The sequence below is a fragment of the Ochotona curzoniae genome, unplaced genomic scaffold, assembly GCF_017591425.1.
Source record: "Ochotona curzoniae isolate NIBS_2020 unplaced genomic scaffold, NIBS_Ocur_1.0 contig_1, whole genome shotgun sequence".
In the NCBI taxonomy this organism is placed as follows: Eukaryota; Metazoa; Chordata; class Mammalia; order Lagomorpha; family Ochotonidae; genus Ochotona; species Ochotona curzoniae.
In genome coordinates, this window is record NW_024464918.1 from 2,975,258 (window position 1) to 3,001,414 (window position 26,157).

Genomic DNA, 26,157 nt, shown 5'->3' on the forward strand with positions numbered 1-26,157 from the left:
CTGGAAATAGAGGTGTTCTGCCCCATGGCAAAAGGATGCACTAAACACCTAACCCTGCTGATTATGTAAGGGAGTTCTTACTCAGTGTCTGCCTTTGTCTTTCATTTTCCATGTTGGTTGGAACCTGTCCTCTAAGTCTATGGAATAACCTAGCCACTTTTGTTAATCCCCCATCATAGCCCAGTGTGATTGGCAGCTCTTGATTTTAGTCCTTAGGATGACACGCTGCTTGGGTGTCCTGTGTCTTCCCACTCTCCCCCACCCCTACCCCAATGCTCTGTCCATTGTGTATATCTGTGCAGGCACAAATCAGAGAGCTGGCATATCTGTTCCCAACAGTTGGAATTTGTGGCCTTCATGTGGTTAAATGTGTTTCAGGAAGAAGCAAGTCAGCTAGGCTCGTATCTCAGAGTCTGTTTGAGCATCACTGTTGTTTGGGTATCACTGTTGTTTACATTCACAATTTCTGCCAGGCCTCCCTGTTTCTCTTCTGTTGGGAACAAGGTTTTCTGGGTGACTGAAGTGGATGGACAACCTCTTGTGGGAGAAGGACTGGAGCCTAGGAGACATGCTTGGCTAAGATAGGTAGTTGTAGGACACGCATTTGTTTGGACAGTCATCTCCCATATAGAATGAGAATGGACCTATCTTAGCCCTGCTGCTCTCTCTCTGTGGAATCCTGTGGTCCCTGGACTACTAAGAAAATGTTATTTTTATGATAAGCAGGAATGGGACTTATAAACCCAGAAGTGGCCATGGCCAAGGGCATCCCACCTACAAGGATGCTTTGTAGAGTGGTGCCACCATCCCATGGGTCATTCATTTGAAGGTGACCTTGTCTGTTAAATAATCCCTGAAGAATCACACTGGGAAAATCCTATAGGCAGCAGAGACACTATCCAAGGGTACAGAGGTCCCAAAGGCTAGTCATGCACAATAATGTTGGACAAACCCCTTGGCATCTCATGTCCTTACCTAGAAGTAGGGAAAGTACTCCAGGGCCATAATGAGACAGAAAAGATTGTCCCTATGAAATGCTCTGATTGTCTTGGAAGAAGAATGTTGTATCTCTGCCAGTTGTTGTTATTAATAGTGACACTTGAAAATCAATAGGGCAGCACTCTGAGGAGTTGCATATGCTGCCCACGCCTGTATTGTTTTCCAGTTTGTTCTCACCTTTACCTAATGAAGGGAGTGGCGGATGCTGCCTGCCCTGCACACCTTGCTGGTGGTTGGGAGGATTAATCTCACAGTATTGAGCCAAACGGGGCTCCTGAGCTGGACAAATGCATGTGGCAACTGTGCTTATTGCCCATGGGCAAGAGGCACAGGAAAGCCAGCTCATCCGACAAATGTTTAGTGAGTTTCAATCCTGCTGTGCTCCTAGGTGATAGATACATTTGGTGTGGTTACTGCCCTCAAAATGTTTAATATCTAGACCTAGTCATGAAGAATGCTTAGAAATAAGAGTATGTGGCACTACCAGGCACTAAGCTGAAAGATTCACTACATTTGCTCCTTGAATCTGACCAAATCAGTATTATTAAGTAATTACAATGGTTATTTCCATTTTATGAGTGAGAAACAGACTTGGGGAGGCTAAGTCCTTGCCCAGGTTCACACAGCTGGACTGTTAGAGCCAAGATGTAAAACCCAATCATGGGGACTTGAAAGGCAAACCCTTAGCCACTGTGCCTGCTAAGTGGTGATAAAAGCAGAGAGAGGAGGAATCTTTCTTCCAGAATCGGGGGAAGAATTTTGGACATTGGAACAAAACTCAAACTGTACCCCTTGCTTACCACTAGGCTGCAAGCAATCTGAGTTCCTGTTGTTTTTTCTACCCTTGAGTCAGAATCAGTCTAATTCTTGACTTTTATTTCAATTTGCTGCAGTCAGAACCATTCTTGGGAGAAAAATCATGAGGTGTGTGTGTCAGGAGTGAGCAGTGGATAAGAACTTGTGGTGTCTCTGTAGTCCTGCCAAATGACCCTGTCAGACTCTACCATGAAGAAAGGACCCTCTTTCCTGGGCGGATGGTCTGTGATTTATGCCCTCCTCTTTTGAAGACATTGGGTTGCACTACTGCTGTAGCTGAATTCTCCAGTAAAGTTTTTCATTAACCTACCCCCTGATCCCCAAGGGTTCTGTTGAGGATCATTGAGAATCTGAGTATCCTCTGAGGCCTGAGGGCTGTCTCAGTGCCCATCTTGGTTTGTGGCCCTGGTCCATTTGCTTTTCACCAGCATTCTCTTTGCTACTGGAGAAGGGACCCAGTATAAACCCCTGTGATATGAACATGAAGCTGCCATGGTGGTATTTGGTTTACTCCGCTGTGGGGAGAGCCTGCTTGTCACCAAGCACTGGAGAGGGACTCTGCCACTGGAGAGAGGGTCAAGCACAGTATTTTTAGCAAGCAATTCTTTATCATTTATTCAGCCAATTCAAAAATAGATACCACCCGTTCTTTCTAATTGGCACCATTTGTCATCCTCTGTCCTTGCTTTTCACACACTGAACTGTTCATGAATATTTATTTACTCTCCCAGAGGCAATGCCATATATGTGTGGGTGCACGCACACACGCATGTGCCTCTGAAGTTCACTCTATCCTTTGTCCTTTCTGTCACAAAAAGTGACATCGTAGAACATGAGGTGTGCAAGGGCAGAGATGCTTTCTTGTCTTTGAATGCTTTTCTTTGATGCTGAAGGTAAGTTCTCACCACTCAGTTCTAGACCCCTGCCTGCCACTTAGGTTGCCTCTGCCCCTGCCCTGGCACTCAGACTGTCTCTCTACCTTTTCAGATATCCACCAACCTTGAGAGCTCCTAGTTTACCTCCAGCTTCCTCACTGGCTTGTGTGTTGCTTTCCTTTAGGGGTCAAGTTCAGGATCCTTCAGGGTTCCTTTAATGATGCACCCTGGCCTGCAGGTTCAGCTCTTCAGATGTTTTTGCTGCTGCTGTAATTAACAAAATCTCCCTGAGGGAAATAAACAGTCAAGTTCCACCTTTTCTTTCTTAGTGAAACTTCTACCTGGAATTAGCACGTGGCACAAGTCCCCGCTTAGGATGCCCAGGCTTTTATTGTGGTGCCTAGTTTAAGTCCCAACTACTCCATTTCTGATGCAGCTTCTTGTTAATATACCTGGGTGTCATCAAATGATGGCTTAGGTGCTTGGGTTTCTGCCACTTCTGGAAGAGTTCTTACCTACTGGCTTCAGCCTGGAGCAGGCCTGGCTATTGTGGACATTTGGGGAGTAAACCAGCAGATAGAAGATGTATGTGCATAATGTGTGTGTACACATGTGTCTATGTTTAATCTCCTTCTTTTTGTGCCTTTTCATTAATTAATTAAACTTGGGAGGTATAACCCAGTTAGTGGTGAAATATAAATGGACAGCCATCCAGTGATGCTATGAGAAAGCACTTTATACTCTCTAGGATGGCCATTAGAGAGCCAGAGCCTCATACACTACTAGTGGGAGTGTCGAATGATCCACTCACTTAAAAATGCTGTATTAGTTCCCCAAACTATTACAGAGTTTATATGAAACCCAGAAATTCCTCTCTTCAATGTTTGCCAGAGAAGTGGAAGCATATTCCACATGTACCTGAGTATGTATGTAGCATTGTTCATAATAGCAAAAAAGTAAAAGCAACTGGGGTGTCTGGGTTGCTTATATGATAACCAGGTTAATGTGTATTAATATTTGTCCAGTGGTGAATTATTGGACAGTAAAACAAATGAAACATGGATGTTTGCTACCCACAGATGAAATATTTGCAAATGCTGAGTGACAGAAGCTAGTCACAAGTGACTACATGTTGTATTATTCCATTTGTATAAAATAGTCAGAATACACAAATCCATACAGCAAGAAAATAGACTGTTGATTGCCTAGTGCTGGGTTTGAAGGCACATGGGATAACTGGCAAGTGACTGCTAAGAGATAGGAGATTTTTGAAGAGGAAAGCCAGAGATGAAAATGTTTCTTAAATTATGGTAAGCAGCCAGAGTTGTAAGTTAAAGGATTAAACCACAGCCTGCAACACCGACATCTTATATTGGAATGTTGATTTGAGTCCCAGTTGCTCTATTTTAGATCTGGCTTCCTGCTAATGTGTTTGATGTGGTAATGGGGGTGTGTGTAGAGATGGTGCCACCTGCATGTGTTTCTCAATGGACGTAGCTGCCTTCATTATAACAGGCTCAGGGCAATGTTGGGGTTGTCTCTGGTCATGGTCCTCTGGCTGTAAGATGCCACCTCCACCAGCTAGCAGCATCCTCACTCCCTTCCTCTGTGAGTAAATGCTATCTCCAGAGTAGGCTACACAGGGTGCTGTATATTTAAGTCCTACATACTAGTGGCAGTGTTGAAAGAAGCTTTCTTTTGGCTCCAGGTAGCTCTGATGAGGGTGTGATGTGATTTAGTAGAATATGTATGACTTGGATTTGAATCTGGAGTTTGTGACTAGACAGCTCTAGAACCTTGGGCAAATTTATTAAATCTGTTTCTTCATCTGTAAAGTGGGAGGATAGCAACACCTGCCAGGGTTGGTTCTTGTGGAAATTAAATGTATTAATACACATCAGGTATTAGAAAGTGGCAACAGGCAGCTCCCAGGGGAAGTTGACTGCTGCTCTCATCCTGTCTGTGTTCATCCTGATATTTTCTCAAAGAATTGGCACAGGGTGGAAGGGCATGGAAAGGTGGAGGATGGCAGTGAGCTATTAGAATTTTGCTTGTTCTGCAGATTCTTTAAAATTTCATATGACTGTTTCCTCTAACTGTATCAGTAATGCATGTTCAATGAAATCTTCTTTTCCTTTTTAAAGATTTATTTATTTTTATTCAAAAGGTAGATATACAGAGTGAAGGCGATACAGAGAGAAAGATCTTTTATTCGGTAGTTCACTCCCCAGCTGGCTGCAATGAGCTGATCTGAAGCCAGAAACCAGGAGCGTTTACAGGTCTCTCAAATGGGTGCAGGGTCCCAAGGCTTTGGGCTGTCCTTGACTGCTTTCCCAGGCCACAGGTAGGGAGCTGGATGGGAAGTGGAGCAGCCAGGATTAGAACCAGCACCCATATGAGATCCTGGGCATATAAGGCAGGGACTTTAGCCACTAGGCTACCATGCCGGACCTGTAACCTTTTCAAGCATTAAAGTAATATGTAAGACAGAAGTTGAAATGATGTCAAAGGAATGTAGATTGGCTACAGAGAACAACATGATGTATTTTCTTCACTCATACGACAAATGTTTATTGAAGGTGTGCTGGGTGTTTCCTCTGAGGGTTCCTTCCAATGAGGTAGATAAAGTAACAAGATCATCGATCCCATGCTAGACCCTCAGTAAGTGCGCAGTAATGGTGGGTTATTACTGTCATCTTACTGGAAGCAGAAGTGCGGGCAGTAATATTTGCTGAAAGCACTTTGTTGACTAGAGAACTGGACAGTGAAGATTAGTGTATTCTCTTACATGCTTTTCTGGGTGTCAGGGCCCTTGCCAGGCCTTTTGATGCCCTGGCACCAGATTCAGTTCTCCTGTGGACACCTCAATGGCAGGTAGTAATGCTGGGGTGCATCTTGCTCAGTTTCCTTCTTGTCCAGCTCATTAGCTGTACAAAAATTTAGTCTTCACCTTTAGAGGGTTAAAGCCACCATGATCCTTTGTTATTTGTCAGTTTCAGGGTCAGGAATTTGGAAGTGAAGTCAAGCTGTTGTCTGCAGCTGGGGCTGGAAGCTCTACTTCCAATTCACATGCCAGCTGCTGGTGAGACACCTCAGTTCTTGCCAGGGTGAACCTGTGTGGGGCTGTTCAGACACCCCGTATCTTCTTCCTGAGGAAACCAAGATAGCAAGCTCCAGGGGCCTCTGTGACTGACCCCAGAAATCAGCACTGACAACTCCCCTTCAGTCTTTTGGTCAAACTGATTGGCCTCAATTGTTATGGGAGGTGACTCTTCAAAGGCATAATTACAAGAAGATGAACAACTGGGGGCTGGCTGCTTTGAAACTGGCTCCCACTCCAGGTGTGCAAAGGTTGTGTCGTAGGTGCTGTGGCTGCACTATGCCTTCCCACTCTGGTCATACAACGTGTGGCTGCCCAGCTTGGGAACTGCCTCCTGGCTGAAGTAGTGGCTCAGCACAGGGAGGACAGTGTATGATCGAGCTCTATCTGAAGCGACTGACGGAAGATTACACACTTTTGGCTGTCTGCCGACAGCTTGAGCACCTAGCCTCAACTGAGCCCTCTATTCCTGCAGGCTTCTGGTTCACCTTGCTGAGGAGGGGCCATTTGGGTTACATTGAAATCCAGTCATTTCAACAAGAGGATGAATAGAATTATACTAAAAAAAGTGAAGGTGGGATGTGCTATGTTTTCCTTGAGTTCAACGTGTTCTGTAGGGAAGATGCTTCCTTTCAAAGAGGTAGAGAAAACTTGGGTGGTGGAAGAGCTCTTTTAGTTAAGAGTGTGGGTGCTGGACAGACAGTTGGCACTATGCATCCTTGGGCAAGTTGCTTAGTCCCTTTGTCCCACCTCCCCCCAAGCCATGGCTTAGGGGAGAGGGAGAAGGAGAGGACAAAGCAGAGCTCTCGTGAGGACTAGAGGAGCTAATGTGTGGGTGGTGTATTATAAGTGCCTAGTGCAGTCAGGCAAGTGATGAGGAAATGCAGTGAGAGCTGTCACCAGGGCTGATGTTCACTGAGACTGAGAGTGGGACAATGACTTAGCAAGCCTCACAAAGGAACTGTGGCCTGGGAACAAGCTCACCTTCCTTCTTCCAGCATTCATATTTTCCATCCTAACTGCTATTCCATGTGATACATGAGCTACAAATAGAAGTTTGGGCAACTCCCAATTATCCCTAGTGTGAATAATTCACTCTGAGATAATCTGTGTGCCTGGCTGGCTTCCCGAATCAGCTGAGTGGATTATTCTCCTGTTTCAATTATTCAACAGCACAAGTAATTGGGAGTTGGCATTAGGAAGTGAAGGCCGCAAGGTCATCTCATGGTGTTCCTAGCTGCTCAGTCCTGCCTGTGGTAAGGTTGATGAAGGACATATAGGCAGTAACACTGAGCCCAAGAGAAGAGAGAGAGGTGGCAACAGGCCCGATGGGAAAAATCAATGACCCTGGCATGAGGAGCATGGAGGCCAGGCTGCTCTGCAGGGCCAGAGTGCCAGAAACCACAGACTAAAAAGGCTGCCTTTCCTGTCCCCTGGGCCAGAGGAATACCACTTGTTGAAGCCAGCTTCGGGCCTCTCTGAGGAGCTCCTCTGTGGTGATTCTGCAATATGAGATCTTCCTGGCTTCTTTCATAGCAGGATGGTCCTCCCTTCTTCCCTTCCATTTGCTCCTCTTTTGGTGTTGAGGAACTGTATTGTGAAACCAGAGGGATGGCAGGTTTGCATTGGCCGCAACTTGGTTGTGAGCCATTGACCTAAAGGTGGAACATGTCAAGATTTGTAAGTGTTCTTTTGCTTCATTTGTATTTTAATTCAAATTTTGTAGAATGAGAGTATATGAGAAAAGGGACTTTCCTTACGAGTTGGCTCCCTTCTGTGCTGCTTGTGTTTTTGTTTGTTTGTTTCCTTTTTTCTTGTTTTTTTCACTCTGAATTTATTTTATATTTAAATTATCTACCAGTCACCACATAGAAGTTCCTACTGGACTCCACTCAGCTCTGCTTCGTCTCTTGGGCTGCCTCTGGTCTGTGGTGTGCAGTAGCCGGATGTGCCTTACACAGCTGTTCATTGGTGTCTGTTCTGAAACAAACCCAGTGATCTGTCCAGGTCCCTTTTGCCAGGGGGCTGAGTAGACATGACTCCAGAATGTGATGGCCAGGCTGGTCGCAGAGTTGTACTGCCCTGCTGTGGTTAGCCTAGCCCTTTGGCACACCTTGCCCACACCCTGTCCTGAGGCCACAATCTTTCTGCACTTGACTCTTGTTTCGAAGAAGACTCAGGGATTGTTTATTCTGAATGGACTGAACCTCAGGTTACCCTTAAAAGGACCTACCTAGTCCTCTCTCTGCCATTGAGGAGAAGGATTAAACTCTCCATTCAGATTCTGTTTTGATGTATTCAGTTTGCCAAGTTTGTTAGTTTTAAAAGGATAAAAAGGTTAATTGCTTTTTGAATGGTTGCTTGTACATTGATTAGTTTGTAGCTCAGGAAGCATTGTTTGAACTCAGTTTAGAATTCCTAGCAGTAGAGGTACAATCTAGGTTCTGGCTGGTTATGGACTCTAGCCTGTGCTTAGAAAGGAACAGGGAACAGTAGGAGGCAGGAGCCTTCTTGTCTCTGGAGCTCATAGCAGCAGTAGCAGCAGATTGTGCATGGGGAGAGCAGGAGTAGAGCCAACTCAGAGAGCTCCAGGCCAGAGGGCCTCATCCGCAGGCAAGCTGCTTTCAGTCTGGCTCCAGATTCTTACATCTGGACCCAGCATGGCTTCATTTAACCACACCTTCCAAACATGGCTCCAGGTACCAGGCATAGCCAGAGCATTTAACTCTTCCATATGGGAGCTGAGCTATACTTCTAGGCAAGGCCTCATCAGACAGGCAGGTGGTGGCAGAGAGAAACTAGTCTGTAGATGTTGGCAAGTTGGCATCAGGATGAGTGGCAAAGTAGACTGAACCATTAGTAAAGTGCAGAGTTCAGGGGCAGCAGCTTAATGATGCTCCTACTAGATGAGGCTTCTGAGGGGATCCCTGGCCTCCTCACCCCAGCTGGCTCTGGAACAAAGAGGCCTCCTAAGGGTGTCTCAGCTTTCACAAGCAGCCCAACAGCCCATTCTGGGCTCTTGGAGCTATCATCTGTATAACCTGAAAGAGGTCTAAATTTCCAGAAATCCTTGAGAGAGGAAGCTCTAGCTGAAGTCTGATGGCAGAGCTAGAGATGTATACAGTGGACCCTGGAATGGCAGAAGAAGACCAGAGAACTCTCTCCTTTCAGGCCAGGTTGCAGAGAGAGCCCCTACTATGAGCTGCTTATGCTAGTCCCTAAGTATAGTTGTGGCTTTTGTGGCCATGGTGGATTTTCTACATAGGTGGGTGAAATGCCCAGCCTCCCAAGCTCTACCCTTTGGAACCTCTGATATTAATGGGCCATTCCTGCCCTTGGCACCCTATCAAAGGTGCAGAGGTTTCCAGGGTATAGTTTTTTCTCCATGGCTGGTTCTTTGGAATGGACATTTAAATTATGTTATGGAAGCTCCACAGTAAGCTGGCTGCTCCAGGGGTGGAGGGCTGCTTGCTGCACCTAAGGATCGTATAGGTTTGATGTCTACTAGGTCCTATGCCTGCGCTCTGGCAAGTTTGTGAGGATGGACTGCTGTAAAAGGGACAGCAACAGTGTGTTAGATTGCTTATGTCTTATGAGTGTGTCAGATTGCTGTAGTTAAACCAGATTCCTGCAGGCACAACCCTAGACAAACTGTGACAGATCTGGCCTCATATCCAGGCTAGTCCCCAGCAGCTAATTATTATCTAATACTTTGACTTAAGATGGCATGAAACAATGTGATAAGCTCTTGATTTCTGTTGCTTTGGTCCCTCCTTTTGAAAACAGCACTTCCTTTCCATTGGATATGTCTTCACCACCACCACATGGTCCAGTGAGGTGTTGTTCTTTGTGCCCTGCCAGTTCCCTTTCCAGTTAGGGCTGGCCATAAGACACAGACTAGTCCATTCATAGTATCACTGCTTCTGAATATTGATCCAAGAATGGGCATGTAACACAGGCAGGACCAATCAAAGTCCTTCCGTGGAATTCTTTGCCACTTGGGAAGGAGCATTTCCCCCTCTGCTGGGGTTAGTGAGTACAGGGGCTACCAATGGCCATCAGACTCATTCCTGCATGGAGAAAGCAGACTGATCCAGAGAGGGAAGCCAAGGTAGAGCAGCTGTCTGAGGGCAGGCCCTTGCATGTTTCTTGAGCCAGCTTGTTCATTTGTCATCTATCTCCACGATGGAACCCCACTGGCTCTCTTTACTTACATGAATCACTTGAAGACAGAGTCCTGACTAGCACAAAATGACTTCCAGCCAGTTTCTTTTTTTTTAAAGATTTATTTTTATTATTATTTTTTTTATTGGAAAGGCGGATATACAGAGAGGAGAGACAGAGAGGAAGATCTTCCGTCCGATGATTCACTCCCCAAGTGAGCCGCAACGGCCGATACTATGCCGATCCAAAGCCAGGAGCCTCTTCCGGGTCTCCCACGTGGGTGCAGGTTCCCAAAGCTTTGGGCCGTCCTCGACTGCTTTCCCAGGCCACAGGCAGGGAGCTGGAAGGGAAGCGGGGCTGCCGGGATTAGAACCGGCGCCCATATGGGATCCCGGGCGTGCAAGGCGAGGACTTAACCACTTGCGCCTCCGCGCCGGGCCCCAGCCAGTTTCTTTGTTTCTCCGTAGCTGATGCCCTGTCCAGGAAGGCCCATCCTTAGCACACTACTCTGCCTAACACTACTGTGCACACACTGGTGCTTGCTAGCTTCACATCTAAGTAGCAAGTACATACTTACCACATGCTGCTGCTGTGATTTGGATACAGTTAAGTGTGAGCCCCAAAGGTCCATGTGCTGGAAGCTTTGTCTCCAGGATGATGGCGTGGAGATAGGAAAATCTTAAAGAGGTGGGGCTTGATGCAGAGTATTCAGGTCATGGAAACAATGCCTTCAGTTGGTGTTAACATAGTTATAAGACCCCCCGACCCTATGACTGTTGGATGCCATTGTTTTGGTGCTTACAATGCTGACATGCTATATTGAAGCACCTATTTTATTTTATTATTTATTTTGATTTTTTATTCTATTTTATTTTTAATATTATTTATGTAGTTGAAAAGGATGCCTGTGTAGGTCTCTAGCTAGGGTGGGGGAGGGTCCAGGTGTAGAGGTAGGTGGGTGAGATAAATGTTTCAGTTCTCTCTCTTTTTTTTTTTTTTCTTTCTTCCTCCCATGTCTGGTTGGGGTTGGTGGGGTGAAGGGAGTCTGCTCCTTGCAGTTCACTTATTTCAGCACCTGGGTATAGACACAATTATTTGAATGTTGCATTATAGACCCCAGTGTGGGAAAAAAATGTTCTGAGGGTGCTCCTTAAATAGTTTTGATAGTTCTGAGATGTTGTCAGCTTTGTTGCATCAGGGTTAAGAAAATCTTTCTAAGGTCTGTTAGCTGATAGGTCTTCTTTGGTGTGTCCACAGACCTAGACATTTGCTGCCAAACCTGGCCAGGAGTGTTGTTTAACCTGTTCAGTTACCCATCTTATTTTTTTAAGATCTACTTATTTTTATTAGAAAGGCAGATTTACAGAGGGAAGGAGAGACAGAGAGGAATATGTTCCCAATGGTTCACTCCCTTAAATGGCCGTGATGGCCAAAGCTGAGCTGATCCAAAGCCAGGAGCCAAGAGCTTCTTCCAGGTCTCCCACATCCATGCAGGATCCCAAGGCTTTGAGTAATTCTCTACCACTTTCCCAAGCCATAAGCAAAGAGCTGGAAGAGAAGTGGAATAGCTGGGACATGAATTGATGCCCATATGGCATCCCAGTGCTTGAAGTCTTAAGATTAGCCAGTTGGTCCTACATGCTAGTTCTTTCCATCTTTTGATGGCTAAGATGAAATGGCTATCATATTTTTCATGTACATCTGGGTATATTCTCTATCGCATGGATGTCAGCAACTGAGGAGGCCCAGTCCTGATACCTGTACTCCAAAGTTAGACCACATTAATTTTTTATTTTCCCTGAGGTTTGAGTCCCGTAGTCTAGTTGGTGAGTCCTCCATGAAGCCTCACCTGGGGAGTCCTCAGACTTGACTTGTGTGTACTGTCATCTGAACCAGCCAACACACATACCAGTGGATGCAGCTGCTTGGTCATTTCCACTCCTAGCCCTCAGACAAACCAGCAGATGCTGCAGCATAGCATAGCCCATCCCACATCCTATTCAGCTCTCATGCACACCCACAAGAACTATAGCTTAACTCGATCCGGCCTACCCCCAGACCTGGCCCACACTCATGCCAAAAGGTCCTGGAGCCTTATCCAACCTGGCCCAACTCAGGCCTTGGCTCTTGCGGAATATCAATTCTTGAGTCCTAGCTATTCCACTTCTTCTGATTCAGCTTTCCACTAATATATCTGGGAAGGCAGTGAACGGTGGCCAAAGTAAGTGGGCTCCTGCCATTCACATGGTAGAGCTTGATGGAGTTTCCTGGTGCAGTTCTCTATGTTGTAGATAGAATTGTGTCTCTCTGATCTCTGTTGCTCTTCCTTTCAAATAAGAAAAAAATCTTAAATAATAAAACAACACAAAATGGAAGACCCTGATCAGCCATGGACTACTAGTTTTATGTTGTTACCAACAGAGCAAGCCTGTCCACTGAATCTCTCTGGCTGTGTTCTGTCATGGGAGTGTTCAGTGTTCTCTGCAACAAGTGTTCCTATGCTGGTATCTATGCAGTGTTGTGATGTAGCCAGAATGCCTTCACTGGAGCCGAGCTGTAACTGGTGTCAGGATCTTGAATCTCGAGAACTATGGGTTAAATAAGCCTCTTTCTTTACAAAGTACTAAGTTGCAGCTATTTTAGCAACAGAAAAAAAAGACTGAGAAAGCCACCATCCTTTGGTGGAAGAGTGAACCTGTCATCTGTGCATGCATTTTTGGTCTTCCTTCTCTCCCTGTGCTTCTACAAAGATAAGTCTGTCTGTCTGACTTTGCTGAGACCTCACCCACCACACCAGTGTGTAGGGGAGTTTATCAGTCTACCCCAGGCTGCCATCTTCCAGATGTAGGCTAGAGACTGTGCTCGCACAACCTAGCACTGTTTGCAGCCTCAGGTCTGATTGGCTCCTTCTGAAATCAGGCTGTCCCCTGGTGCCCAGCTTGAGCTGGTGCTGAATTAATTGTGTCAAAAACATCAAGGCTGTGTTGAAGGTTCCTTGCCCACTGCTTATTTCCCAGGCTGCTTGTGCCAGCTGCAGGGCCCTCATGAGGCTGTTAGGTGTCTCTCGGTGGCAGATTCATTGTTCCATATTTTTATTTAATTACTTACTTTTACAGCTCTTAGAATAAATCTAATTATCCATCTGTTATGCTACATTATGCCACTGCAGTTCATGCAATTCTTTCTCATTGTATGGTATTTGTCAACTTGACCTTGCCCTCTTCCAACGTTCTTGCTCCTCTGTGTGGCTCTGTGCCACTTTTCAGCAGATTCCTGGCACCAGCTGATCTTTTCAAACTACCAAGCAGAGCTGGCTGAGTGGCTTGTAGCTGGAGCAGTGGTAACTGGAGCTTTGAGTGCTATAGGAAGAAGGTGGTAGCTGAGGAGCTACCTCTGAGGCCTTGCTGATATATAGGTCTGGAAAGTTGGATTGATATTGAAGTGGCAGAAAAGAAGGCAGAAAGACTGTGGTCAGGGCAAAGTCAGGCTGAAGGGAGTTGACACTAACCACCTGTGGGCTTATTGCCCCTCCTGGCAAATTGGTGCCCCTGTTTGATATTGATCTTGGATGTGTCAGAGGCAAACACTGCCTGTTGGAAATGATGTCAAGAACCATGTGGAGTTCCATGGCCCTCACATCTTTTTCTCCTTCTGCTGCCTGAAATAACAGATATCATTGAGAAATAATTTCTTGGCTTTACCCATCTGTTCTTCCTCTATGTATGTGTTGAATGTCATCCTAGAAGTAGTCCCCCAGGGTCCATTGAGCACCTTTGCTGTACCTTTTGTCAAGCCGGCAGGGAATACATTGCGGTGGGATCACCTGAGGGAATCGTCAAGGAAACTACCCTGGAGAGAAGGGGTGAGAAGACACAGTTGAGGACACTGGCAGGGACCAGCAGTCCAGGCCACGCGTCCCAGCAGGGAAAGAGCAGAGCCTCATCTCTTCAGGCATCTCCTGCCTGGGCCACAAGGCACAAATCCTCAAGGACTTGGTGGCTTCTCAAAAGAAACATTTTGTTCAGGTCTGTTGACAGGTTTGTAGAGAACATGTGCCCGGGAATGCAGAGCAGGGGCCCTAGGAGGATCAAGTGGCCAGCAAGTGTTCACCTAAGGAAATAGAGATTGGGGTACTGCTTGTGGGTTAGGGACTAGCCAGCCAAAGACAGGGCTGAGGGGCAGAGGGCTGCGGAAAGGTATCCCAGCAGAGGTAGCAGAGGGCACTTATGTCTGTGTGTAGGATGATACCCATCCCCCTACCCACCCATCCACTGTCATTACTGGTCCTGACAGAAGATCACTTCTAGCAATTTCCTGAGCCAAAGTACAGAGCAGCCATTCTTGCAGCATCCATGGCACGCAGCCTCAAGGTCAGGGCAGGACCCATATGTATTGAGCAGACACTTTGGTCACAGCCATGCTCTCTGCCACATCCTCTGAGGGGTCCATGGAGCCCACAGCAGGGCCTACCCCACCCAGCTAAAGCCTCTGGCCAAAGCCCACATTAAACCTTCCAGCTTGGATGTGGGTCCAGGCTCAAACTTGTTATAGCCTCGTGGCCAGTCCCTTCATTTGCCCACCAGGTTGCAGGCATCAAAGACTACAGAATACCCACAGGCCATCTTCCTTAATGATCACATGCCTGCCTGGCTGCATGGGCTCTGTGGCTGAGCACTTCCCACCATAGCCTCTGGTGGCTTTGAATGAGTGTCCCCTCATGCGACCAGGCAGGAATCAGTGACTAATTGCTAACATTCTTCCTTCAAGGCTATTTATATGGGCTGGCATGCTGAAGGTGGGGAGAGTGGGCACTAGGTCTGGGTGGGGTGTGGGGGACGCTGCCATTCCCTGCTATTGCCATCGTTAGATGGAGGCCCGTGTGGCATTGATGTCCGTACTTTGTCTTTTATTCTTGCATTTTTTCTGTCATGTCGGCATTTGGCTCTTTGAACATCTAACATCCCTTTTATGTTTCTCATCTCCCACAGAAGATTGTTGTATTTTGTCCCCCACCGAAACTGCATTTTCCTCTTGTCAGATTTCTCACTTTCTTCTTGATTGTATTTTGATCAGTGTGGCTGTGTATATCTGGGTTTTATAGGGAGCTTTTCATCTTCCTGGCAGTGGCCTTCTATGGCCTGGGTCTTCTTGCAAAAGCTGGGTCTTCCACAGGTCTCTGAGGGGGCCTATCCTGGTGAGGTCAAGAGAGGGAGCAGCTTGTCTCTGGATAGTCCAGTGGTTTCTAAGCTCTGGCATACTTCAAACACACTCAGGAGACTAGTTAAAATGCAAAGGGCCAGGTGTCTTCCCTGAACTTCCTGATTGGATATGGCCGGGCTGCGACCTGAAGATGTGCATTTCCAAATATCCCCCAGGGATGAGAATGTTCTCAAGAACTTGTGGGAAAATAGAGTTAGAAGATAATGTGGTAGGCTGGCACCGTGATGTTACAAGCTAATCCTCTGCCCTTTAGTGCTGGCATCCCCTATGGGTGCCAGTTCATAGCCTGGCTGCTCCACTTCCAATTAAGCCCCCTGCTTATGGCCTGGGAAAGCAGCAGAGGAAGGCCCAAGTCCTTGGGATCCAGCACCTATGTGGGACACCCAGAGGAGGCTCCTGGCTCCTGACCTTTTTTTTTTTTGAAGAATATATATATTTAATTGGAAAGGCAGATTTACAGATAGAAGGAGACAGTGAAAGATCTTCCATCTGCTGGTTCACTCTCTGAGTGGCTACAATGGCAAGAGCTTGAGTTGATCCGAGCTTTTTCTGGATCTCCCATTGGAGTGCAGGGCCTAGACATTGGGCTAACCTCCACTGCTTTCCCAGGCCACAAGCAAGAGCTGGATGGGAAGTAGAACAACTGGGATATGAATCTGCTCCCGTATGGGATGCTGGCACATGTAAACCCAGGATTTAGCCACTAGGCTATCATACCAACTCTGGCTCCTGACTTTGGATCAGCTCAGCTCTGGCTGTTGTGGCCATTTGTGGGGGTGAACCAACAGATGAGAGACCTTCTCTCCCCCTTCTTCTCTGCCTTTTAATTAAAAATAGTTACATCTTTTTAAAAAATAAGGAAGTTAATGTGTTGGTGGGCTTTGGCTGAGTGGTTAAGACACTGCTAGGGACACCCACATCCCATGCTGGAGGACCTGGCTTTGAGTCCCAGCTCTGCTCCTAACTCCAGCTTCCTGCTAAAACACACCCTGGGAAGCAGCAGATGAGCGCTCAAGTACTTGATCCCTGCCACTCATTCAGTTCCAGACTCCTGACTTCAGTCTGGCCCAACCCCAGCTTTTACAGGCCTTTGAAAAGTGAATTAGCAGGTGGAAGATCTCTTTTAGCCTTTATTCACTCACAGATGAATGAATAGTTTTCATGAACTTTTTGAAACCCTTCATGTTGTCGGTGCTGCTGGCCCATGATTCAGACTTTGAAAACCACATCCTTAGCAGTTCCTCCTTCACCCCAGTGCTAGGGTAAGCAAGGAAAGAAGCGGGGGGGGGCGGGGGGGGGGGGCAAATTCCTTCCTCTCTACCTTGGGTCCAGCTCAATAAAGCCCAGTGATGGGAGTGTGGGCAGTTACACCACCATGTTAGACAGTCCCATGATGGTTGTACTTGCCAGTGTCATTTGATACCACAGATCCTTTGGTTAAGCAGCAAAGCGTCTTGTCAAATAATTGCAGTAAAGCTTAGGTCATCTAAGAACCCCTCTGGCCATCCCAGCTCATAGCTTTTGGTTCCCAAAAGCACCAAGGTCTCTGGGCTCCTATTTTAGAATTTCCGTGACTACGCCACTTACACACTTGTAACCCTGGGGAAAATGAGTTAGCTTTCTGCGACTTAGTTTATCTGTGGAGTTGGGGGGTGATAATGTCTGCCTGCTAGGTTTGTTCTAAGGATTACATTTGTTAACATTTGAAGAGCACTTGAGAGCCTATTTAAAGGTAGCTTTCCAGAAGCCATTCTCCTGGTGAATATGAGGGACTGCCCTTGTTTCTGTTAATGTCACAAGGAACCTGGGGCAGTGTACCATTTCTCTAGCAAGCAGAATGACTGAGATGTCAAAATGAGGCTCAGTTACTTTGGAAAACCCCTTCTGCCCTTGGCCCACTCTGAGGGAGATGACATTTATATCCAGGAATCGAAGGTTAAGCAGCTGCTGACAGTGGGCCAGGAGAGGCTATAGGAGAATGTGGTGGCTGGCGTGTGTGATCTCCTCCGCAGGAGCGGCTGCAGTCAAGGACCTCCCTGTGCTGAGCTCTGTTGAGACCCACAGAAGGTCAGTTAGGAGGACGATGAACCTGGTTGTCCCTACCATTGCTTGTCCCTTCCTGTCTTTCCTCCACCTCTGATTAAAGCATTTCCGGAAGCAACTAGGGATGTTTCTGATCGTGTTTATGGTATGGAACCTGTTGTACAAGGTGCTGTTACAGTTGGTTTCTCATTTCATCCTCCCAGCAACCTTACAGAAGCATCCTCACTTGACAGATGAGGAAACTTGAGCAAGGATAGGTTAATTTACTTACCTCAAGGTCATGCATGAGGAAAGGAGGTGTAGGATTCTGACCCAGATCTGTCAGACCCAGAGCCCAGGTCTTTTCCACTGTTGAGCTGCTGTAATGTTGCCCCCCTGGGGTGCCATCTTCTCTCTCTGCAGGTGTCTAGCCTTGGCCTGATCCCAGGATCACTGTGTTCCTCAGCTTGGGTCCAGGTCTGAGAACCATGAATGTGTTATATTCACCTTTGTAACTTACAGAAACCCTACCACAAGTCCTTAAAAGGGAAAATCATGTGTTCTGTTTGTCTTTAGTCCCAGTACAGTAATTAACAGTGGCCCCTTTCTCTCTTAACAGTGTCCCAGTGTGGAGAATAAATTACGTGGTCACTGTGCCTGCATGTGACTACTATTCCTTACAACCTTGGGGCAATGGCATTTTAATAGCGGACTCTGAAAGAATTGTCTAAATCTCTAAAAAATGAATTCCAGATGGTGATGCTTTAAGCACTTTTATGGCCCACTGGGCAAGGAAACCAAAGTTTCTTGCTCAGCAGCCCCACTGCCCTCCCAGAAAAAACTGTTTCCACAAGCAGACTTTAGAGCTGCAGGGTCATCAGACCTATACAGTTGGGAGGGCAGGAATCCTGCTGTGTGGCTCATGTGAGCATCCAACAGACAAGACCAGGGAAGTGGAAGAAGAGTGCAAAGCTGTTGCTTCTCCAGCTCCCCAGGCAGGAGCCAGACCCTGCCAGCAGTTGAGTCTTCTAAAACTCCAGCCTTCTGGTAGTAGCAAGCTCATTGGGGTTAACCCTTGGCAGATAACCCCTCTCAACTTTGCAGGGACCTCAGCTGTCCAGTGGTTTCTTGTTCAGAGCTTTTTTGACTTCAGGTCCTGCTCCACTATACTGCATATAGGCCTGTGTTTAGGGGTAGACCAAGGTCTGTTCAGCCAGGGGTGTGTGCAGCCCATTCCAGGCTGTGTCTTTGCCCCATTTGCAGGCAGCTGAAAATGGCTGTGCATATATCAGTTCACACTTGAACTGGTTTAAAGTTTTTTCTTTTAAGTTGCAATCTAAAATTCATCCAGATAGACTGTAATGAGCACTAAATCGTCAAGCCTTTTGTTTTCTTCCCTATTCAAGCCAAGGAGATTTCATGTTTGATTCGGCAACAATTGCTGAATCTTAAACAAACCATTTACATTTTGACATTAACTATTTTGTGAGTGTAACTTTTTCTTTGGCATTAGAGTGCTTCCAGCAGAACCAGAGTTTAAAAGGCCCACGGAAGGTGATTCTTAATACTTTTTTCGTGGGGGAGGGGACTGTGTTTTTGTGCAACTTAAGTTAGGGAATGCATTCAAAATTTTAGAGTTTCTGCTCCCATCTTTTTACTTGAGATTTTGCCATGTCCATCCTTCTTGACCAAGCATCTCTTGCAGCAGCCCAGGTAACTAGAAGTCTCTGTCCAACTCTGTAGGTTCTCAGTTTTATCTGATGGAAGAAGTAACTGGTTTTATCCTCACTCTGACCTTACAAGGCTTGGCTGAGCACCCAGTATGTGTTGGTCTCCATCAGTGTCTGCTGACCAACTGACTAGACCAAAAGCCTCAGATAGTGTGTTCACAGAGTAGCCTGTCATTCTACCCCATAAAGCTGTCAGCAATTGAGACTTTCCTCCAGTGCATCCGCAGAATGGGATGTCACAGCTTTCCCTTTAAATTCCATTCAAGCATCTGTAATTTGGGCCCAAGGGCATCGAGCAAAGTCAGGCCTTCCAGCTGTGCTCCTGTGCTCTGGAGGGAGACACAATGAGCCCTGAACCTAGCTAGGACTCAGCGCATATCCTCAACCCAAGTCCCTCCTTATGACACCATGAGAGAAGTGGCTGGGGGCAGGAAGTCTTAGCCAGGGATTTGGGGAGACAATTGATGCTGACTTTAAGAAGTAGGCTGGCCAAGGAGGCCATGTTGACCTGCCCTATGGAAAACCAGCAGCTGGGGTGTTCCACTTGCCTCTTAGAACTAGAACTAATTGTTCATAAAGATCTTTCCAAAGACCAATGATGCGAAATATTTGGATGGCTCACCATATTGTTCACCATATTTAAACTGTCATAAACCTTAAATATCTGAGCAGAACCTCAGCAAACAAAGGATATTTTGGGGACTTGTTATGTATGTTGCACAGCAGAGAAATTTGTAGTCTATACGACTTCCAAATCCTGTAAATGAAGCATTTCAGTGTTGTCATTCTCAGCTATAGACCATCCCACGATCACTGCCTTTTTTTTGCTGCTGAGAGATGGCTCATTCATCAACATTTCTATGGTTATGTGGCAACCGCAACTGTTTGATTCAATTGGCTCTGACTAAGGAGATGATGCTTCCCACCATGTGGTTCACTACGTTTGTCAAGTTCATTAGAGAATGCAGAGGGCAAGGGTGAAGAGGTCAGAAGGAATGCCACTGAATTCCCAGCATACAGCTCAGAAGTCCTGAGAGCATGATCTGGGTGATGGAGGAAGGTTGTGGCAGAACCACACAGGCCTACTGCCAAGTCTATAGCTCTGGCTTAAAGTGAGAATTAGCCACTGAGTGACCCCTGGAGTCCCAGCCCTGTGGGATCCAGCCCACTCCCAATCCCTATCCCCCTGTCCCTGTGTTCTGTAATGAAATTGTAAGTCTCATTGTACAAGAAATCTCCCATATGTTTTAGCCTAAATTTTCTTCTGCTTAACCTTGTTACTATGCCTTGTCTCCCTCAGACTGCCTGAGACAATTACTTGGAGACATTACTTGAATAATTATAGGCCACAGATAATTCTCTTTAGTTATCTCTCTTCCCATTCCCTACCCTGTAGTCTCTCTTTAACCAGTTCTAATTAGCTTCTTTGATCCTTCCTCCCAGCCTCTCCCTCTTGCTTATTAATTACATTTCTCCCCCATGAATTCTTTCTGTTCTGGATTTGTCTATCCAGCCAAAAGAGCTGAGGATGGGGATCCAGGGGCCATATGATGTGAGACAGTGCCTTCTTCTGTGCCCTATCATGGTCATCTCCCACCATTTCTTTTTGTTGTTATTGGTGGTGGTGATAGTGATTTTAAGGGTTTCTTTATTGAAAAGTACAGAGAGTGAGTCACAGAGAGAAATCTGTTGGCTCACTCCCCAGATGGTCACCAGACCTAGGGCTGAGACAGGCCTGGCATAGATGTGCACTGTGTTCCCCATCTTGTAGAAGAGGCTGTCTGAATTGAAATGACAGAACTGGCAAGAGTATACTGGAGCAGCACTGACTGGAGTGGCCACCCCAGCAGCTGGAGAGCTCCGTTTGCAAGAAAACAGGTTATGATAAATCCTTGACTTGTGTTATTCTGCACCTAATTTTCTGACAGTTGTGTCTCTCAGAATGCTAAAGAAGCAATAATCATTCACTGGGCAGCAAGGGTTTGTTTGAGGAAGTTGAACTTTTAGGAACCAGAGCAGATTTTGGAGAAGTCAAGGGGAATGCAAAACTCTGTGCCTTGGAGTTTAGGGAAAGCAGAATTCAGAGCATCCAGGGAAAAGCAGAATTGATGTCTAAACAACAGTTTCAAAAGGATGGATGCCTCAGGGACCCGGCACGATAGTGCAGTGGTTAGGGTCCTTGCCTTGAACCCGCCGGGATCCCATGTGGTCGCCAGCTCTAGTCCCAGCGGCCCTGCTTCCCATCCAGTTCCCTGCTTGTGGCCTGGGAAGGCGATTGAGGAAGGTCCAGGGCCTTGGGACCCTGTGCCCATGTGGGAGACCTGGAGGAGCTCTTGTCTTCAGATTGGCTCGGCTCCGGCCGTTGCGGTCACTTGTCAGACGGAAGATCTTCCTCTCTGTCTCTCCTCTTCTGTATATCTGCCTTCCCAATAAAAGTAAATAAATCTTTAAAATTTAAAAAAAAAACAGGTCTTTAAGAAAAAAAAAGAATGGGATGCCTCATAATCTACAAACTGAAATGTGTTTGGTGGAGTCATGAGTGATTACTGCAGGGAACATGGGAGGGGCCACCTAAAGGGAACAGAGGCAATGTGGGAACCAGGTGAGGAGGGGAATGGCAGCCTCAGAGGACACTGCCAAGAACACCAGATATGGGAGATCTGGGACAAAAGAACTGACACATTAGTAGTCACAGAGAGACAAATAGCCAGGAAAGCTTCAGGCCACCTGCCTCAGTCAGGTGACTCAGTGGAGCAGGTAAAAGGCGGCTTCTCTGTCCTTGCTGCTTCCGTGGTGTTGCCTCTGCCTCCCCTTTAAAAGGACCAGATTCCTGCTGGGATGAGTAAACCAAGCACGGTTAACCGGAACTGAGACCAAAAGTATGAAGAAGACATGAGTTACTTATGTCTTAGCAGTGAGTTAGGACCTGGGAGATCACATGCATAGTGAAAACCTACAGCAGTCATTTCTGGGACCTGTGTGTGCCCAGGTCTCTGCCAGGTCTCTGCCATTCTGGGAGTTCAGAGGGGAAACAGACAAAATGATGAGCAGCTTTGATTTTCAAAATAACAGAGTAAGTTTTGCAGGTGTGATTTGCAGGTATTTCTGAAGAGAAGAGGTGATTCAGAGCTAACATGAATTTTGTAAAAACAAGTTTTACCATGCTTCCCACATACTAAAAAACATATCTCTTAATGCATGCTACTTGAGATACTGAAAAGGAATATACACTGTTAAAAACTGCACCATGTCAAGAAATAAAGCATTGTCAGTACTCCAAGAATGCTCCCTCAGTTTTAGCTTCTTTTTCTGGAGCAATGAAGCTGATTTAGTTACAGACACAGAAGAAGCCCACCTCTCTCAGGAGAGGACGTGTGTCATAATCTCATGATAACTCCAGAGAGAATGGACACATGAACCTACAGCAACTTGCTTGTTGACCACAATGCAGAGACAGGTTGTGCGCTGTGCTGTAAGCAGAGCCTCTGCAGCAGGCATGTGCCAGAGAACTCGCCAACCGCTCTCCTGTCCACCCTGCATCTGCTTCCAAGGGGAAGCCATTAAAGTGGGTGACAAAGATCAGGAAGGGGTTACCAGCATTGTGAATGCATGATGGAGGGCCCTACTGGCCAATCGAGGTTCTTTGATTTGTTGTTATGAGAAATAGTATTTTTTGAAAAACAGTTTTTAAAGTAACCTTTACGCTCTATGTAATGTTCTTTTTTCATAATCTCACCACCCAACAATAAATATAATGATGTTAGACCACCCACAACATTGTTATTGTACTTTGCAAAAATGTTTAACCTCAATATAACCATGAGAACACATCAGGGAAAATCCAGATGGGGATTTTGGAACATTCTGCAGCTGGCCTGCACACAGAAGTGGCAAAGTCATTAAGACAATGATAGACCAAGGAGGGCAGTTATACAAATGAAAGGAACCTGAGTCCTTGTGGGTCTGTAAAGTGGGCCTGTGACCAAAAGTGTTTGTCTAAAAATGATGTTACTTAGGACAGTTGATAAAATCTGAACATCTGTAGGTCATTGTGTCTGTGTTCATTTTATTTTCCACATGCAGACTTGGAGAGGCCAGTGTGATGCCACCATATCAAGGGAGTTAGATGCTCATGTTCCAGCCAGATAGATGGCTTGTTCCTTTTGGATCTTCACTTCCATATGGAAACATCATGTATAATAATAATCTAGGAGAAAGGGGGAGATTCTGTTCTCCTGGCTGATAGTTGTGTCTTCACTGATTGTGTAGCTCCATCCGTCCACAGGTGGCAGATGACTAGATCCCTGGGAGGGCTTCCTTTCAATCCTGATTTAAAGTTGGCCCTGAGCAGGATTTCTTTGCGTAGCCACTGAGCTTGCATACCCCTGGGGCCTGCAACCCTGCAGTGGCCCAGATCCCCATGGCGGGAAAGGCCAGGACCTGATCTCATGCTCGCTCTCGCTGTCTTGAAACCCCTAACTACTTCTAAACAAGTCCCCCACCCCATTTATAGTGCAGCTGGGTCCTGGATGCTGGTGGTGGGGAAAGGTGGCCGCCTCTGTAGTCCCTGACCCTGCACTGCGGTTGTCCCTGAGATCAGCCTCCCTCCCCAAGACACTTGCCCAGCTTTCTTCAGCTAAAATATGACACCTGAGCCTTAACAGATTTCCCACCTTGCCATCACCCTGCCCCAAACATTGGTTTCTGCATATGCAGTTGTTTCCATTTCTGCCACCTACCCATGTTTGCCAGTCTCCCCAAGCCCAACAGGCTTTAGCAGCTGCTGTCGTCCCTCCGCACACAGACAGCTGACTTGTCTGCTGATTGTGAACCTCCCAGTAATCCAAGTGCTAATGGTATTTATTCAGTCCAGCCGCCTTAGACCTGAACAAGGTTTATTCTCATTTATAGCGTTACAGGCGAGCTGCATCCTTAATATCCTTCTGTTGACTTTGTCCACATCAGAGCCACTGATGTCACTGAGAGGCAAGCCAGGTTCCTGCCCATTTAACTTCCTGAAATCCCAGACATCCACCTTTGTTCTGGAACAGCCCCTCCAGGCCTGGACCACAGCTTTGGTCCAGGGTCCCTAGGCTGGATGGGGATGGTGTTGGCCTGGGTGTGCTTGGCTGAGTAGAGCCACATCCTCAGGGTCTGGTCTGGCCTCTTTGGTAACACCTGCTACAGTTGTCGTCTTTTGGCACCAGTTCATTGACTGGCATTTTTGCATTCATTAGCTATTTTCTAAAAAAAAATGATCTATTTACTTAAAGTCAGAGTCACAGGAAGGGAGAGATTGAGGTCTTCCATTTCCTGATTTACTCCTCAGATAGCTGTAACGGCTGTGACTGGGGCAGGCCAAAGCCAGGAGCTTCTTCTGGGTCTCCCACATAGGTGGCAGGTCCCAAGCATTTGTGATGTGTTCTAGTGCCTTTTCCCTCCCATTAACAGTGGTGCTATGCTATCTTTGATGAAAGGCAGTTTTAGTAGTATATACTCTGCCTCACAGAAGTGAATGATGGCCTTGCACACTCTCGACCTCACTCAGAGTTCTTTAGCCTGATACCTCCCAGAGCATGCACTGTGAGTGTTCAGAGCCTATGGCTGAGCTGCCAGGGGGACCCCTATCCAAATTACACCCAGTGCTGCTGTCCCTGGCCAGATAGACCATGGGGCACCAGGGAGCACAGGCCTGCTCTCCTCTTGCCTCTAGGTTGGGCTTTTAGGAGGAACTAACCTGTGCTAGGAGGCTGTTTTGTGGGTGTCCCAAAGAGTCAGCGTGGGTGCATCATTCTAGCCAGGCAGGGCATGGCCCAGGCCACCCTCTCCCATGGTTCTGCTTGATCAGCAGTGCCGCCATCTCTGTCCAGGCCCTTCAGCATCTTGCTGCTGGCTGAAAAGTACATTTGTCATCTAGAGTGATGGCGGCAACATGCTAGAAGCCTCTAGGCTTTGCTTCTACCCTGGCTGACTTCCCTGCCCTGGACACCTTCTCCTGAAGGCAGGGTGGCAGCAATACAGGCATATGGGTCTATCCCAACTTGGGATGAGGGGTGGGGTATGGCTCACAACAGCCTGCGCCTGGAAGGGGAATGTGTCTGAGTTACTCCAGTGCAGAAACCTAGCAGACTGTGGATGCTGGGTCAACCAGTCAGCTGGAGCTATGCTGCTTGGCCTAGGCAACAACATACTGTGTGGGCTGTCTGTGGGGCCACCTGCCTCTGTGGCTTAGACTGTTGGGGACTGGCATTGTAGCAGGTCTTACAAAGAAAGCAGCACTGGCTCTTGTGAGTGTGTCATTGTGGCCATTTTGCCTTCCTGCCACTGCCTGCCGTGGATGAACACTGTCCAACATGTGCTGGCAAAGACAGGTCCAATTAGCTCAGCTTCGATGAAGTGGCCACCTTGGCAAGTCGGAGCAAGGGCTGCACATGGGCTGAGCTCCAGACCCCCTGCTCAGTACTCACCTGTGTTGCAGGAGAGGAGCTGTCAGCCAGACTTCCCTGGGGGCCTTGCACTGTCTCCAGGCTGTTTCTTGGACAGGAGGCCAATGCTGTGGCAGACAAGTCAGCACACCCTTGTGGTTTCTCTCCAGCCAGGAGGAAGCATGGAAGGAACCAGAGGGAGCTCCCTGTTGTCAACAGGGAGCTTGGCTTCTGTGCTAGGTCTGCCATGAGCATGGTTCTGGCAGGAACAGAAGGGGTAGCCATCTTCTAGGGCTGCCCTGGTCCCTGGTATCTTTAGGTTTGGCCAGCTATTGGGAAGTACCTGCTATGAGCCAGGCCCGTGTGTGTGTGTGTTTACCTGCCTCTATTTTTTTTTTTTTTTCCCCAATAGATTTTGCACCAGAAAGCAACTCCTTCCTATTTTTCTGGGCTCTCCTCCACTCTGCTGTCTGTCTAGGATTTGGTGGGGCCTCCCCTGGTTAGGGGGGTTGGAGTTAGGAGGAACAGGTGCTTTTTGGGTCTCCTTGGAGCTTATCTCCAAATTAAGATAAGGTGGCCAGAAATACTAAGAGACTTTGGGAGACTTTGGTGTCCTGTGTGGGTGGGTGGGACATCCCTATGTGACCTCTGGCCTGGCCTCTCCACTTGCCCCTTGGCCACAGGCTTTGTGTATGCTTTTGCTTTTGGGTTCCCTTGGGCGCTGTGAGTGGCTGGGGACCAGGTGTGTGTGTATAGTGGTGAGTGTAGAGGGGAGGGAGGAAGGGAAATCACCTTCCCGGGGCCTG

General features: G+C 47.1%; 1 protein-coding gene across 1 annotated transcript in view; it reads left to right on the forward strand.

Moving 5' to 3' along the window:
* The window catches only part of SIL1 (SIL1 nucleotide exchange factor), a 221,056-nt gene that overhangs the window by 190,482 nt on the left and 4,417 nt on the right, over positions 1-26,157 (forward strand). The window lies entirely within an intron of this gene.